Source organism: Rhineura floridana, chromosome 2, assembly GCF_030035675.1.
Source record: "Rhineura floridana isolate rRhiFlo1 chromosome 2, rRhiFlo1.hap2, whole genome shotgun sequence".
In the NCBI taxonomy this organism is placed as follows: domain Eukaryota; kingdom Metazoa; phylum Chordata; class Lepidosauria; order Squamata; family Rhineuridae; genus Rhineura; species Rhineura floridana.
In genome coordinates, this window is record NC_084481.1 from 133,733,331 (window position 1) to 133,751,212 (window position 17,882).

Genomic DNA, 17,882 nt, shown 5'->3' on the forward strand with positions numbered 1-17,882 from the left:
AATACATCCCTCATCCATGATATGATATTGGATGAGGGCGCGGACCTGGCATGTATTACGGAAACCTGGCTGGATGAGGCTGCTGCTCCTATCCTTGCGGCCATGTGTCCAGCTGGGTTCTCGTATGCACAGCAGCCGAGGGTCGGTAGTCGGGGAGGGGGAGTGGCGGTTATTTACCAAAGGTCCTTGGTTCTCACCAGACCTCCTCTCTGTGAGACCAAGGTGGCAGACTGCATGTACTGGAGGTTGGGCCGAAAGGGCAGTCTAGGGATTCTGCTCGTGTACCGCCCACCCCGCTGCACGACGGACTCCCTGGCTGAGGTGCTGGAGGTGGTCTCGGCTGTGCGTGTACAGTCCCCAAACCTGCTGGTATTGGGGGACTTCAATGTACATTCAGAGGCCATCCTTACTGGGGCGCCTCGGGACTTCATGGAAACCATGGCTTCCTGGGAGCTGCACCTTATTACAAGGGGGCCCACCCATGTAGCCGGTCATGCACTTGACCTTGTGTTTGTCTCGGGAGAGGAGGGGAGTGATCTGAAAATTGGGGGTACATCCATCACCCCCTGGTCATGGTCAGACCACTACTTGGTGAGGATAGACTTTTCGGTGCCACAAACCCTCCGTGGGGGTGGAGGACCTATTAAGATGGTCCGCCCCAGGTGTCTGATGGATCCTGATGGATTCCTGAATGCGCTTGGGGACTCTCTGGAGCATGCACACAGCCACTCGGCTGAGACCCTGGTGGAGGGGTGGAATGCCGCAATCGCCGGGGCATTAGACTAGGTGGCTCCGAAACGCCCTCTCCCCCTGAATAGAGCTCAGACGGCACCGTGGTTCACCCCACGGTTGCAAATTCTGAGGCGGGAGGTGAGACGGCTAGAGCTTCGGTGGCGGAAATCTCGCTCTGACGACAATCGGACACATGTTAGAGCGGCTGCAGCAGCCTATCATGTGGCAATAAGGGCAGCAAAAAAAGATTTTTATGCTGCCTCTATTGCATCTGCAGAGTGCTGTCCCAGGAGACTGTTCCAAGTGGTCTGGAGCCTGGTCGGTCCAGTTGCTCCGGAACCAATGGAACATGCTAAGGCCTCCTGTGACGAGTTTGCTAAACACTTTGCGGAGAAAATCGATCGTATTAAGAGTGCTATTCCGTGCGCTGTGGACACAGTGAGCGAGCCAGAGGTGACCAGTGGTGCTCTGGTGGTGTGGGATTGGTTCCAGCTTCTTCCATCTGATGAAGTGGACAAGGTGCTTTCAACCTTAAAGCCAACCACTTGCTTACTCGATCCTTGCCCATCGTGGCTCATTATGAGCTGCAAAGATAGACTGGGTGAGGGGATCAAGGTGGTGGTAAATACATCTCTTGAAGAGGGAGTAATGCCATCAGCGCTCAAGGAGGCAGTAATAAAACCAATCTTAAAGAAGCCCTCCTTGGATCCCCAAGATCTGAACAACTTTCGCCCAGTCTCAAATTTGCCATTCTTAGGCAAGGCGGTTGAGCGGGTGGTGGCAAAGCAGTTGCAAGCGCACTTGGAGGAAGCGGATTATCTGGATCCATTTCAATCGGGCTTCAGGCCTGGACATGGGACTGAAACAGCCTTGGTCGCCTTGGTAGATGATATGAGGAGGGCGTGGGATTGAGGCGAATGCACCTTCCTTATCCTCCTTGATCTCTCAGCGGCTTTCGATACCATTGACCACGTTATCCTCCTGGACTGCCTGAAGAGGTTAGACATGGGGGGCACTGTATTGCAGTGGTTCCATTCCTTCCTCTCTGGTAGGTACCAAAGAGTGGCATTGGAGGATGAGGTCTCGGATCCTTGGCCTCTCACTTGTGGGGTGCCACAGGGTTCCATCCTCTCCCCGATGCTGTTCAACATCTATATAAAGCCGCTGGGGGCAATCATCAGGAGATTTGGGCTGCAATGTCATCAGTATGCGGGTGACACACAGCTCTATCATTTAAATCTTCACCGAGGTTGGCTGTAGAAACCCTGTCCAAGTGCCTGGAGTCGGTGAGTGGCTGGATGGGAAGGAATAAGCTGAAGCTGAACCCTGACAAAACCGAGGTACTGTTTGTGGGAGACAAGGGAAGGCTGGGGGATGTGGACCTGGTGCTCAATGGGGTACGATTGCCCCTGAAAGACCAGGTCCGCAGCCTGGGGGTCAATCTTGACTCCCAGCTGTCCATGGAGGCTCAAGTCTCGGCTGTGAGCCGGGCGGCGCTGTATCAACTCCATCTGATACAGAGGCTGCGCCCCTACCTTCCCACCCATCTGCTCCCACCGGTGGTACATGCCCTGGTCACCTCTCGCCTAGACTACTGTAATGCGCTGTACGTGGGGTTACCCTTGAAAACGGTCCGGAAGCTGCAACTGGTACAGAATGTGGCAGCTCGTCTGATTAAAGGCAGCCGCCGGCAAGATCACATCACTCCAGTGCTGAAGGAGTTGCACTGGCTACCGGTTGTTTACCGGGCCCAATTCAAGGTGTTGGTTTTGACCTTTAAAACCCTACACGGTTTTAGCCCAGTCTATCTGAAGGAGCACCTCCAGCATCGTCAGGGATGCCGCTCAGCAAGATCAGCCTCAGAAGACCTTCTCTCGATCCCACCGGTTAAAACAGCTAGACTGGTGAGGACTAGAGAGAGGGCTTTTTCAATAGTGGCCCCCACCCTGTGGAACTCTCTCCCAAATGATCTCCGCCATGCCTCTTCTATGATGAGCTTCCGCCGGGCCTTGAAGACCTGGCTCTTCAGGCAGGCTTTTGAGGTGGGTTAGGTTTTTACTGTTATGGTTTTAAATTTTAACGTTTTAATGTATTTTTTTTTATCTTGTACGTCGCCCAGAGTGGCTGGACAACCAGCCAGATGGGCGACTAATAAATTTAATAAATAAATAAATAATTGATATGCAGTAGGTGCAGGGTTTATAGGAGGGGTGGCTAACCTGCGGCCCTCCAGATGTTCAACTCCCAGTTCCAGCCAGCATGGTCAGGGATGGCGGGAGCTGTAGTTCAACAACTGGAGGGCCATTCCGTGGGTTAGCCTTTCCCCTTTCATAGGAACATAAGCTGCCTTCCATAGAGTCAGACAATTGGTCCATCTAGTTCAGCCTTTTCCAACTAGTGGGCCACCAGATATTGGACCACAACTCCCATCAGCCTCAGCCAGCATTGCCAATGGTCAGGAAAGATGGGAATTGTGGTCCAACAACATCTGGTGGCCCACTAGTTGGGAAAGGCTGATCTAGTTCAATATTGTCTGCACAGATTGGCAGTAGCTTTCCAAGATCTCAGATAGGTGTCTTTACCAGCTCTATCTGGAGATACCAAGAGTTGAAACTGGGACCTTCTGCATTCAAAGCTTGTGCTCTACGACTTCTCTACAAGACCCTTCTCTTCATGGTATGGAATTAAACTATATCACCTACTGATTACTGCTAGTTAAACTGTCAAAGGGACAGCTGCAAGAAAGTACTACTAGGAAGTAAAACATTTAGGACTGCCTTCTGTGGCTCCTGTTTAAGAGAAGGAAGCAAATACTTTTACACACCTTGGTTTCACCTTGGATATGGACACTGTGTCTGGGTTCTAATAATGTATCACTTATTTGTTCTTCTGCCCCAACTCATGAATAAGTAGTATAGCCAATCATTGGAATGGGGCCAAATGAGGAAAAGTAGCTTCTGAACTGATTGTTAAAATGGATGTCGCTGTGTACCTATTTTTATGTAATCCCAGTAGGTTTTTTCCTCGCCTCACATCAGAGATGGGGAACCGTTTTCAGCCTCGGGGTCACATTCTTTTCTGGGCAATCTTCTGGGGCCACATGCCAGTGTTGGGTGGGGACAGAGGCAAAAGTGGTCAGAACAATGGCTGTTAATTTTTTTGTACACTTTGGTAGTTTCTTCACACAGATATACCACTCTGTAGTCTCCATTCAAGTGTCACCAGAGTTCAAGGACACATTCTACCTAGGCAAAAACACAGAGGGTGTGGAGCAGGTAAGGTGGGGGTGGCTAGGTCGGACCCTGCCTCGGGGCTCTTGTGGCCCTGAGGGGCCCCTCCTTAGGATGGGAGGGTAGCACTCCCATTCTGCAATCTGTGGCAGCAGCAGGTCCCGGCAGTGCTGCGGATCACAGAGAGGGAGCTCCCAGGCACCTCCCCCCCATATAGTTAGCACAAGCCATGCATGCCCCACCTACCTCTAAACGCTCCTGTAAATGTTGTGTGCGCTGTGCATGCCTGCCTGCCGTAAAACAAGATGCAAGCAGAAGCTTCCCTAAAGGGCTGATGCCCCTGCCGCCATCTTGGTTGATAGCAGGCGTTCGGGCATAGGGTGCACTTCATTTACAGGAGTGCTAGAGGTAGGTGGCAAGCTCGGAGGGGTTATTGGTTCCATGCGGCCTGTATACAGGGGTTGCGCTCCAGTGCTGCGGGCCTGGGGCAGGCTGGTGCCGGCCTTGAGGAAAGGGGTGTGACCTCAGAAGAGTCCCAATGGCCAAATAGGCAGAAAGAGCATATCTCTCGGCCTCTATTGCATCCTCAGTGAATCGCCCAGCAGAGCTCTACAGAGTAGTGTTTTCTATGCATAGCTAGTGCTCTCCCTTCCAAATGTTCTGCTGTAATATCTTGCATTTTGAAATTGCAGGCAGCTAAAAAGAAAACCCTTCCATGTTACATAGTTCATACCCAAAAAACACTTCCATGATGGAAAATGTGTGATATTTCCACATGACATGAGTGAAATAAATAAATAGTCTGTTTAAAATGTATATTCCTACTTTCCAAAACAGATCATCCAAGGTACTTCATAGCAGCAATGGGGTATAAAATAATTAAGACCTATATGAATAAATTATTGTTAGGAGAACCCACACAAATGGAAGTACATGAAATAATTGCATGTAATGACCTATAGCTTTGAGAACTATTTGTGTATGTATTTGTTTTACAGATTTATAAACCACTTCACAGTCAGAAGCTACTGAATGAGTGCGTAACAAGATAAAACAATACAAAACATACAGACTCTTAGAACAATAAAACCATCACTAGAATTATACAACTAACATCCCACAAATGACTGGGTCACATTTTAGACAAAGCTTTCCTAAACAAAAATGGCTTCAGTAGCTGCTACAAACTAAGCTCTCCTCTAGGGCATGCAGTTGCCTGGAGGGTTGTATGGGGTGAGGAGGCCCCTTATGTAACCTGGTCTCAAGTTGTTTAGGGCTTTAAATGCTAAAAGCTGAACCTTGAACTGTGTGCAGTAGCATATGCACAGCCACTGCACCTCCCTTGGCGAAGGTGTTATATGGTGTCAAGGTAATGTCCTAGTCAACAACCTTGCTGTTGAAGAGTGTGAGCTGTGCATCATGGGGCAAGAAATCTCTGCATCAAGTCTCACCTCTGCTGTGATCTAACTAGGTTACAAAACACTATCAATCTTGTCTCCCCCATTTGCAATATGGTGCTGATCTAATATAGGGCTTGTTGTACGGATTATTGAGGTAATGTTTGTGCAGTGCTTTGAACCCCTGAACTGTGCTATTTAAATAAGTTTTCTTTTAACACATGGATTTGATAGTTGTTTTCCTTGCAGAGAAAGGTTTAGAAAGTGCCTACAGTGTCAAGGGACCCTACTCTGGAGTTCGGCACACAGCTGCAACCTGTCATGGCCCCGTCAGAGGACTCCTCCGATGAGGACGACTCGGGAGTAACAGCAGCAGACCCAGGAGCAGCAGACCCAGAAGGAGAAATGGAGGAAACTCCTGAGAATCCAGCTCCTTCTCCCCCTCAGCTGCAGAGCACCCCAGATACAGCAGAGGCCCTGCAGCCAGACACAGACAGTGAACAGGATACTCCCCCCTCACCTGTAGAACGTAGACAGCAGAAGGTCAGGCAGAAGAGAGGCAGGCCTGTCTCCTTAAGGCCCAAACGCTGAGGGCTCACACCTGCTGTCAAACCTGCTCCTTATAAGGCACCCCTTGGCTTCAGCTTGTTGCTGACTGCAACGTCAGGCGTGGCTTCATGTTTACCTAGTTTCCCTGCAGCAACTCTTGGACTGACCCCTTGGCCATTGATCCCGGACCTCTACTGACCTCGCTTCTGGACTTCGGACTTGGAAAGTAAGCTTCAGACACGCCTGGCCCTTATCAGGTTCCCTCCTCGTTTGCCTGGCAGATTTACAACCAGACTGCCGGCTAAGGACTTTCCTCCCCTGCTAACGACCCAGGCATTTCCAGCCCCACCGGCACTGCTGTCTCAGGGCAGAGCTGACACAACCCCAGAATGTCTCTGCATACGATAGTTTGCATGGTCAATACCTCCCATTATTCCAATAATTAGGCTTTGCCTTATGGTCTCCATCCAAACCGACTGTACTGTGTCTGCCAGGCTGAGTGATGGAAAGGAAAGATCTGCCATGGAATGTTGGGGAGGCAGAGACTCACTGACTGATGGAATCCTTGGGAAAGGTCTTTAGCCAGGCAAGAGAATGCCTGTGTGGCACTGAGAGGTGAGACACAGCCAGTGGTGTGCTAGAGCCGGCTCGTACGGGCTTGCGAGAGCCGATTGTTAAAGTTTTGAGAATTTTGCCAGCCGTTTGTTAACAGAGAGAGCAGGGGAAGTCTTCTGCTCCTCTGATTGGTGGATGAAAGACATGTGCCAGAAGCATGGGCTTCTGGGCAGAGCTTAGAAAAGTTACTTGTTTGAACTGCAACTCCCATCAGCCCAATCCAGTGGCCATGCTGGCTGGGGCTGATGGGAGTTGTAGTTAGGGTTGCCATATTGCCCGGTTAGGTGGGTTTTACCTAGATTCTTTGCATGCCACCCGGCGCCTGTTTAGCCCCTTAGGTGGCCCAGATTCTTAGCTTTAATTTTTTAAAAAAATTAAGTTTCTAGGTGGTCCGGTTCTCAAGATATACATAAAAGCGACAGCCACTCCCGACTGTTAAATCTTTTTTTTAAACAAATCTGTCCTTTATAGCACTTCGTAGCTCAGTCTAACCCCGCCCGTTCAGGATTGCAGCCAGTCAGTGTGAAGCCAGTTTGGTTGACCTGGGCAATGTCTAGAAAACCTCACTGCAATGCCAGAAAATGGTGGTCCCCCCCCCCACCGGTTTATCTGAAATCTCATAAATTGGGTAAGTATATACATTTCAGGTTTTTTCCCTCTTGTGTGCAGGAGTCAGATCCTGGGCAGTGTTTTCAAAACCTTCCCAATACTTGCTTTTGTGGGGGTAAAAGCATGCTAATCCCATATGCCCAGAGTAAATCCCATTGAATTCAATAGGACTTACTTTTGAGTAGACATGGTTATGAATGTGCTGTAAATTAATGGGACTTTTGAGTGAATGTAAAAAAGAATTGTGTTTGTGTTCTAACTATTTCTGTCCCCCCTCCAGTCCTATTTTAAAGCAAGTAGGCAGGTATTACAGTTTTTATTCTGTAGAAAACTAATACTGATTTTTTTAAAACTAATACTGATTTTTCTGCAATGACCAACTGGTTTGACAATAAACTATTATATGGGCTGTATGTATTTATACATCTGCAGTGTGTGTGTGTGTGTGTATGTATTGAGTCTTTCCAACAACCCTATGAGGTAGGATTGGAAACCAAGGCAACTCACAATAAGAAATAAATCCCTTTAAAATCCAATAACCATAAAGCAAGAATAAACAATTGGAAAACAGCCTAAAGAGGCATGATTCTGAATTTTGGGTTGGGTGAATAAAGGTTATTTATTATTTGATTTATATCCCGCCCTTCCTCCCAGTAGCAGCCCAGGGCAGCAAACAAAAGCACTAAAAGCACTTTAAAACATCATAAAAAACAGACTTTAAAATATATTAAAACATCTTTGAAAATATTTTTTAAAGCTTTAAAAAACATCTTTTTTTAAAAAAAGAAAAGGCTTAAAAACATATTAAAAAGCAATTCCAGCACAGACTCAGACTGGGATAAGGTCTCAGCTTAAAAGAGCAAGTTGAAAGAACAAGTTCCTTATCACTTGAGGCTATAGTTCTCTGCACGCTTCCCAGTTTGAGTAAGCCCCATTGAATACATTGGGACTTGCTTATGAGTAAACAAACATCGGATTGCACTATAAATATATTTAAAGATTGTGTAATTCATAAACATATTTGATAGTCATGTTTATATAAATATTTCTTCATACTGTGTCCCAATAAGTATTTGATTTCACACTATGGTTGTAGATGTTTTTTTCCTCTACATTTTAAATGTGCTCTTCTTCCTGGGGGTGGTCATGGTTCTCCATTGTTTTCATCCTGAGGGGAGGATAGGCTGAGAGATGGTGAGTAGCACATTTAAGGCTTCTTCACCTCCCCCTTCCCCTTTTTATTTGTATTTATTTTATATTTCTCCAATATCTTCCCCTGGCTGTTTTTATGTATTTTAAATATTTTTAGATTAAATAAATAGGAAATCATAATTGTGAACCTCCCTAAAAGCAATTTACCTATCCTTATGTTTTGGCAAAGTGATGGTGTGAAGGCATGCTGGTAGAACAAGAGACCATGTTTGAGGCATGTTATAAGGTGTTTGAGGACTTTGTCACACATTACTCTTTGAGACCTGTAGATTCATGTTGGAAAGAACACGTGCACGTATTGAATGGTGGCTTGGGTGCTGTTTTTTCAGTCTACCCTGCATGCATAGGGAAGGTGATACATCATCTGGCAGCTAGCTTCTTAACGGGAGAATGAAAAACATTTGGATCACCATTCACTTGTTTACTTTTCTCACTATTGAGACCACTTCATATATTACTTTTTCATACACAGAAATTTAATCTTTGTATAGGAAAAAGTATTTTGTAAAATATGAAGGACAGTGGCTGCCCAGTCAGTATAACCACTGTACAATATCTACTCAGCCACTGTAATTACCTTTTTGTTTTGAGTGCCCTGTTGTCTGGGTCTTGGTTCAGGTGTGTATCCAACTTTGATGTGCTTATGGAAGGGGTGTGCAAGTAGTGCCCCCCCCAAGTGTGGAGGCTTGGACAAACATTGTGTTATGGAAAACCAAAGTCTGTGTGAAAGTACATATTTGGGAATGCCATCAGTGTAATCCTAAACACACTTAATAAATAATATCGAACTTGCATGTCACAAAATATTTTACGGTCATGTCCATAAGCTTTTTTGGGAGCAGGGTCCCTATGTCTCCAAGCATCCTATAATCAGCATGAAAAGGGAGTGTGTTAGTCACTGAGAAGAGTCTTCTAATATGCTTCCTTGCCTTTCCTGCTGATTGGAGCCAATCAGAGTGAAAGGAGGTGAGTTAGCCACTGAGAAGACTCTTCTCAGTAGCTAACGCTCTCCACTTACATGCTGATTGGCTCCTAGAGTTGTTTGTTGTTGTGAGAGAATGCATTAACAAAGATTTCATTCTTAATCCAGGAGCAAAAAAGGGTGTATGTGGCTGCAACTATCATGAAGGGACTCTGCACTTCTGAATTTTCTACTAAACAACTGATAAATACCTATGTAACTTTGTGTCTGGAGACTTATTATTAAGAAGCACTTTCCATAATTGTAAGGAGGTATGTCCACAAGCATGCATCCCAGGCACCTAAATGAGGGGTGAGAGCAGCATAGGCACATAAGTAGATGTCTTACACCCGGGGTTCCTAATGTTTTCTTCTATATAGACCACTTGAAAATTGCTGAGGTTCTGAAAGTATCTGAAAATTTACTATGGGCATATGCAAGATAATTAACTCCCATTAATGATAAGAGTAAGAATTTATAATTATTATTTTAATTAAAACAAGAGGCTTATCAGTACTTTGAAGAGGTTGTTGTTGTTATGTGCCTCCAAGTCGACTATGACTTATGGCGACCCTATGAATCAGTGACCTCCAAGAGCATCTGTCATGTACCACCCTGTTCAGATCTTGCAAGTTCAGGTCTGTGGCTTCCTTTATGGGATCAATCCATCTCTTGTTTGGTCTTCCTCTTTTTCTACTCCCTTCTGTTTTTCCCAGCATTATTGCCTTTTCTAATGAATCATGTCTTCTCATTATGTGTCCAAAGTATGACAACCTCAGTTTCATCATTTTAGCTTCTAGTGACAGTTCTGGTTTAATTTGTTCTAACACCCAATTATTTGTCTTTTTTGCAGTCCATGGTATGCACAAAGCTCTCCTCGAACACCACATTTCAAATGAGTTGATTTTTCTCTTATCCTTTTTCACTGTCCAACTTTCACATCCACACATAGAGATTGGGAATACCACGGTCTGAATGATCCTGACTTTAGTGTTCAGTGATACATCTTTACATTTGAGGACCTTTTCTAGTTCTCTCACAGCTGCCCTACCCAGTCCTATCCTTCTTCTGATTTCTTGACTATTGTCTCCATTTTGGTTAATGACTGTGGCAAGGTATTGATAATCCTTGACAAGTTCAATGTCCTCATTATCAACTTTGACGTAACATAAATCTTCTGTTATCATAGTTTAGTCTTCTTGATGTTCAGCTGTAGTCCTGCTTTTGTGCTTTCCTCTTTAACTTTCATCAGCATTCGTTTCAGATCATTACTGGTTTCTGCTAAGAGTATGGTATCATCTACATATCTCAAATTACTGATATTTCTCCCTCAATTTTCACACCTCCTCATCTTGGACCAATCTCTCTTTCCATATTATGTGTTCTGCATATAGATTAAACAAATAGGATGATATACACCCATCTCACACCTTTTCTGATGGGGAACCAATTGGTTTCTCCATATTCTGTCCTTACACTAGCCTCTTGTCCAGAGTATAGGTTGTGCATCAGAACAGATACTGTGGTACCCCCATTTCTTTTAAAACTGTTCCATAGCTTTTTTGTTATCTACACAATCAAAGACTTTGCTGTAATCTGTAAAGGAGCCAGGGTGATTTTCTTCTGAAATACCGTGGTCCATTCCATTATCCAGCGTATGCTTGCAATATGATCTCTGGTGCCTCTTCCTTTTCTAAATCCAACTTGGATTTTTTTTCCCGGAGAGCCAGTTGTTAAATATTTACCAGCACACCACTGGACAGAGCCCATGAGGGGCTTATTCAGATTGAACAAGACTGTTAGGGAGGGGACCGGTAGCCATATTAGTCTGTTAAAAACCCCAAAATCCCTTGTGGTACCTTAAAGATTAATGGAAGAGACAGATTGGGGTAAGAAGAAATGGAGAGACAACAACAGCATGATGGATGGAAAGGGTGAAAGCAATTAATCCACTGGCTCTTTCAATGTTCCTTTTCTAAAGCAATCTCCTTCTGCTTACATTGAAGGATATAGCAAGAAAATCCAGAATATGCACCTGAAGTGGTGGTAGTACATTTTGTCATGGAAATTTAAATAAATTAAGTAAATCTAATACCAACTTTTCAATATTGCTTAGCTTATTAAATTTCATTACATTAAAAAATGTAATAAAATCTTGGCATTAGAGTAAAATGTTGCTCCTCTTTTCTCATCTGCTTCCCAGAATGTAACCTCCATATCTGCACGGCATCAGTACCTCCGGTCCGTAAACCTCTGGGTGAGCTGTTTTTGTTTTTTTTCTTGGCCAAACCAATCTTTCACTCACAAGTGCTGCAATTTATGAGCCCACTTGTAAAAACATGCCATAAAACATATGAGTGAGTTCAGTATTTCCACAACCTGCAAAGCAGCTCGATTATTCCATGTGGCTGCTAAGAAGCTAGCTAGAATAAAGGTCACAAGCTATAGCAGTCCATGGAACTGACAGCTTTCTGACAAGTGGATTTGCTGGTTCATTTGTTTGCTGGTTACCAACATCCTCTCCTGCCATCCCTATGAAGTTCTGGCAGGAAGCAGGAAGTGTCTGGTTAATTTAATAGTGTCCTAGGAAGAATGTGTTTCCAGTCCTTGGTGTGGGGTGTTCTGGTGTACCTCCTCTTTTCCTGCCTTGTTCACGCTCTAGACATTACCTTTCTGTCTGGCTCAGGTCTTTTGGCTGTTGATATGACTTCCTGATCTAATTTCTGGCTCAGCTCTTTGGCTTTGGGTTCATGATGCTTTCCTAACTCTCAGTGTGCTGTGGCTCTTGGATACGGACTACAGCCTGCCCATTGCTCCTGTGTTGATCCCAGTTTCTTGTTTACTTGGTTGGCTTCATTCCAACTTTGGCTGCAGACCCAATTCAGGCCCTTCCTTATTTTTAAACCTTGGTAACATAATATGCTGTTAACACTGGTCTCTCTGAACTTTCCTTTTTAGTGATGTTTATACTTCGAATAAAGTTAGATGCCTTTTCATCATTCTCTGCCACACAAAAAAGTTTTTTCTCTCTGCATATTATCTAGATTCAGTATTAACACTGCTGATGTCTTAGGTTATTAAGTTTATTCGAATATCTAAAACTGTAGATGTGTCTTTCTGGTTCTCAGAATGAAGTGCTCTTTTAATAGAAGTTGGGCACTTGCCCTGGTCATTATTAAAACTAAGCTAGCTAAAAGACCAATGCTGAACATGACTCTCATGTTTTTGACAGTCCTTTTCAGCCGAAAAATAGGACACGTTGTGGGGTTTACAAGGTGGGAGAACAGAGAAGGCAGCCTCACCATCTCCCTCTTTTGGATTTTCAAAAGCTAGTAGTTAAAGGTAACACTGAATAATTTATTTCAACTGACACATTTAGGCTTTGCTAGTGAGAGTGCCTCAAGCAGATTTTCACATTACAGCAAATAAATGGAAATGACTATAAATGCTTTTTCATGGCACTGGTGGTGGTCATGAAGTGCAAAAGATGCTTACTGCATGGATTACCCCTGCTGAGAATTTCTATGCCACTGTGAGAGATGGGTAAGTTTGTCAATTTCAGTTTTGCCCAGTATCTAATTTTTCCAGTCTGAAGTTCAGTTCTCCATATTTCCACATCAGTTTGTGATTATTATTATTTTTAAAAAGTCATGAAAAATTTAGCACTGTAGTACACATTTCTCCTAATATAGACATTTTTGCAAAGCAATTTGTCACAATGCATTTTGTGTGTTATTTTCATTAATATATGCTTTTTAATGCATTTTCACACACATTACTTGGATGGAGAACTACATTGCAAAAATCAGAGAAGTGTGCATTTCAAAGGATGGTTGTGTTTCGATTCATGCATTTTTTCAGAAAGTGCGAATTAGGTAAGTTTGCCTTTAAGTGCAAACTGAAAATAATTTCTGCCCCATCCATAGCCTCAGTAGTGTAGTGGCAAATTCAGAAGTGCAGGTTCCCTTCATGATAGTCATAGCCACACCCCTTACCCCTTCTTTTGCTGCTGGGTTGAGATCTTTGTTAATGCCTTCTCCCACAATAACAGACATCCCTAGGAGCCTATAAACATGAAAAGGGAGAGGGTTAGCTACCAAAAAGAATCTTCTCTGTGGCTGACTCACCTCCTTTCACTCTGATTGACTCCAGTCAGCAGGAAAAGACAAGGAAGCATGTTAGAAGACTCTTTTCAGTGGCTAACACACACCCCTGCCATGCTGATTAGCTCATAGGATGCTGGAGACATAGGGACCCCAGGCAATAGCCACCACTGGCATAGGTCTGGAAGCTTTTTAATGCAACAGTAACGGCTCCACTAAGTGAATAATTTCCACAGGTTTTAAATAGGGTCTGCAACAAAAGGTTGCAGTGTGGAATGCTCCTGTGCAGGGTTCTAGCCAGCCAGTCATGTCCTCTTTCAAGATCCTCAGTTCTGGTTTTCCCCCCATATTAAGGTCAACCAGCATTCTGTGGTCACTAAGCATGTTCAGTCCTCTTGGGGTGTTTTGGTTTGCCCCACCCTCTTAGGGTTTTTTCTAAATATTCTTTTTCTACTCCTGCAGACTTTGGGGTTCTCCCAAGCCTGCTAACACCCCCCTCTTGAATGTGGATGGTGTCATACTGTGGCACTTGAGTTCCCTACTGGTATATGGAAGCTGCCACCATACAGATATCTTTTCATCAGCCTTCATGTGGTGGCTCAGCTGTACTATAAATATTAACCCTGTGCTGCTTCTACATGCCACCTCTTCGTTATGTTTCTGGAGCCCAGCCTTGTCCACTATCCCTCTCTCCCTTCTAGGTTACCCTTGGCTTGCTGCTTGTCCTGAGGGATACCAGAACTATTCTACATTCTCTGACCCTTTCCCCAAGCAGCTATAGAAGAGAAGGAAGGAGAATGTGAAGGGGAGGGAGAAGGCTAGGATTTTAAAAAAAGAAATTGCAAAGAACACTTACGAAAACACAGAGGCAAAGGGTTGATCACATCAATGCAATCCAGGGACTGGAGGTGGTGGAGAAAGTCTCCTACAACCTCAGGGGCCACTGAACCAGCTTCATTTTTCTTGCGATCATCCGTTAACATGAGTCCAGTATTAGTGTGATGCCTGAATGGGTGTTCTCCAAGTATGACTGTGCTGGCTGGGGCCGATGGGAGTTGTAGTCCAAAACACTTGAAGGTCAACAGGTTGATGAGGGCTGATAAAGCATGCTATACAAGCAATCCTGGTTTTGTTCTGTTTTTTAGTCCTGAAATCCATACTGTGAAGTTGTATAGTTTTTCAATCTGGGGCATGTATGTGGAGGAGAGAGAGAAGACTTGAAGGGAGAAATGTTGTTTCAAGCCATTAAATAATGTAAATCCATCATAATAATTGATCTCTTCTACCTCTATCGATGAGCTCTCAGAAATCTGACTGTATTTTTATTTTTTCTTCTAACTTTGCAGGTCTATAAACTGCTTACAGGGTGACATTTGCATGGACACTAACTCCAAATGAATGAACATTTCAAGTTAAGCTTTGACTTAATCCAGGAAGTGGTTTGTTGCTACAGAGTTTGTGGTAGGAGAAGATGAATTTTAATTTGCAGAGTTCTGTATTTTTTCCCTTGATATTTTCCCTTTCCATGGCTTCCAAACTCCATGATGTTTTTTGGCTTTCTCTTTCATACATACAAAAAGTCCCTGTGAAATACTTTACATGCTATATTCAAAATATAAGAAATAGCACTGTCTCTTTCAGCAGCAGTTATTTTCCAGTCTTTAATATGTTATTAGGGGTTGTCAGAAAAGTAATGTTGAAACTTGCCCAGACATTTTCTTACTTACAAATAATAATACTGTAGCAGTCTTTTTTCATCCTCCTAGCTTATCACCTTTGTTTCCTTGTATGATGCAGAACAGAAACAATGGAATCTTTTAGGGAGAACTGCACGCAATAACATTTTTTCCCAGTGTCAATCATCCAGTCCAGGACAACCATTTAAGGTAATTAAGTCCTATACCCTGGAATAAGTTTCACTACATGCAATGAAACTTCCGTCTGAGTAAATATAGGGCTGCACTCTGAGGCTTGTTACTGAATTTATGCTTGAGTGTAATTGCAACAGATCTAGTCAAGAAAGCAAGTAAAAGAGCCAAGTCTTAGCCTGCTACACATAGAGACAAAATGCTATATTAGGCTGCATTAACAGAAGTATAGTTTCCAAATTGCGTGAAATATTAGTTCCCCTCTATTCAGCACTGGTTAGGCCTCATCTTGAATACTGCATCCAGTTCTGGTCTCCCCACTTCAAGAAGGATGCAGACAAACTGGAACGGGTTCAGAGGAGGGCAACAAAGATGATCAGGGGACTGGAAACAAAGCCCTATGAGGAGAGACTGAAAGAACTGGGCATGTTTAGCCTGGAGAAGAGAAGACTGAGGGGAGATATGATAGTACTCTTCAAGTGCATGAAAGGTTGTCACATAGAGGAGGGCCGGGATCTCTTCTCGATCGTCCCAGAGTGCAGGACACGGAATAATGGGCTCAAGTTGCAGGGAGCCAAATTTCGACTGGACATCAGGAAAAACTTCCTGTTAGAGCCATAAGACAATGGAATCAATTACCTAGAGAGGTAGTGGGCTCTCCAATACTGGAGGCATTCAAGAGGCAGCTGGACAGCCATCTGTCGGGAATGCTTTGATTTGGATTCTTGCATTGCGCAGGGGGTTGGACTTGATGGCCTTATAGGCCCCTTCCAACTCTACTATGATTCTATGGAATCAAACAAGTTACTTCTGTTATTATTATTGCACTGTGGACACGATCCAGCCCAAGTTAAGCAGCTTTATGTTCCATTTATTTCGATGGGAGAAAATGAAATATGTTTTTAACTCTTTCCTTGATGTGAATGTCTGGATCATGTCCATGGGGGGTGTTTTAGGCTGCAATTAATAGATGTGCTCTATCAATTTAAAGTTTTTACTTGAACATTAAAATTGGCTCTTCTGATTAATCAGTGGAGTGGACACTGGATTTTAGGATTGTGAAAGGACGTGCAATGCAGGTAATACAGATGTCCTGATTCCCTCTTTCTGGCATCAGATTTGGTGACAGAAACTTCTAGATGGTTATCCCACTCAATTTGCATCCCAAGTTAGCAGATGGGATACCTTTTGGGAGGCAAAGCTATGATGGGTTTCCTTCTGACAATGGGAATGACAGGGGACTGTTTATTTTATTTGGCTCCAGTTTTTTAGACTGCAGTCCTGTGTATGCTTGTTAGGAAATAAGACCCATTGAACACAGTGGGAGTTACTTCTGAGTAAATATGCATAGGAATATGGTCTTAACATGAATACCCTATATTGGCTGAAAAATAAAATACTCTTGGGTTTTTCTTCTTACAATTTATGAAAAGTAGCTCCCACTCATTCTAACGCAACCCTCACTTTAGAGCACCTTTCCCACACCTTTAGGATCCTCAAAAATAACTACCTCAACAGAAGTGTTGCAATATGTGAATTTAAATTCAATAAAGAGCTGTCTGATCCCATGCATGTTTCCTCAGAAGTAACTCCTACTGAGTTCAATCGATCTTATCCCTAGTAAGGGAGCCTAGGACTGCCATTGTGCAGCACAATCCTATGCATATTTATTCAGAAGAAAGTCCCACTGAGTTCAATGAGACTTGCTCCCAGATAAGCGAGCATAAGATTGCAGACACATAGCAGAATCCTCCATATTTCTACCCCAAAGTAGGTACCAGTGATTTAAATGGAGGTTATTTCCAGGAAAGTGGACAAAGGATTTTAACCATACTGGGCAAAGCAACCCTAAGCCCTGGCCATCAAGTGGTGGGGTGGGGCAGAGGAGCTCTGGCATCTCAAGCCCTGCCACTCATGCCAGCCAGGGTGAATCTTGAGGAATGCTTTTGTTTTGTTTTGTTATTTTTTTACTGCAGTAACTGCAGGCTGGTGTAGCTGAGAGGCCTGAAGATTGGGTTTGTCAGAGGATCCAAAGCCACCAGCCCTGCTCTCCCATCCTGCAACATCCCACTGCAGGGCTTTTCCACAGGCTACTGACAGCAGGAGAACCAATGGCACTAGCCTATTGTTCCACTGAGCATTTCTTGCCAGTGGAAGCCAATGAAGCCCACCAAAGGATCACATCTATCTTATCCTAGCTAGGGATGGAGGAGAAATTTGATTCAATTTGCATTTAAAGGTAAACATACCTAATTCACACTTCCTGAAACAATACACAAACTGAAACACAGCCATCCTTTGAAGTTTGCACTTGTCTGAATTTTGCAATGCAGTTCTCCAGCCGAGTCTCTCTCTCTCTCTCTCCACACATATGCATTTATTGGTGAAAATAACATACAAAATGCATTATATTAGGGAAAATGTCTTTAAAAATGTGCATACTAAGATAAATTCTACTAAAATGCTGAAGAATTTTTGGGCACAATCCAACTGCTATTAATGCTGGGCTGAGAGGAGTTGGATATGGAGGGCCCCCAGATGAGCTGGCTGGGTCGTGGCTCAACCGGGCTGCACTGGCAGAACCCCTCATCCTGGCTCAGCCATGA

At 44.0% G+C, this 17,882-nt stretch overlaps 1 protein-coding gene across 2 annotated transcripts in view; it reads right to left on the reverse strand.

Annotated features, from left to right (window-relative positions):
* The window catches only part of LOC133377151 (uncharacterized), a 43,248-nt gene that overhangs the window by 11,498 nt on the left and 13,868 nt on the right, over positions 1–17,882 (reverse strand). The window lies entirely within an intron of this gene.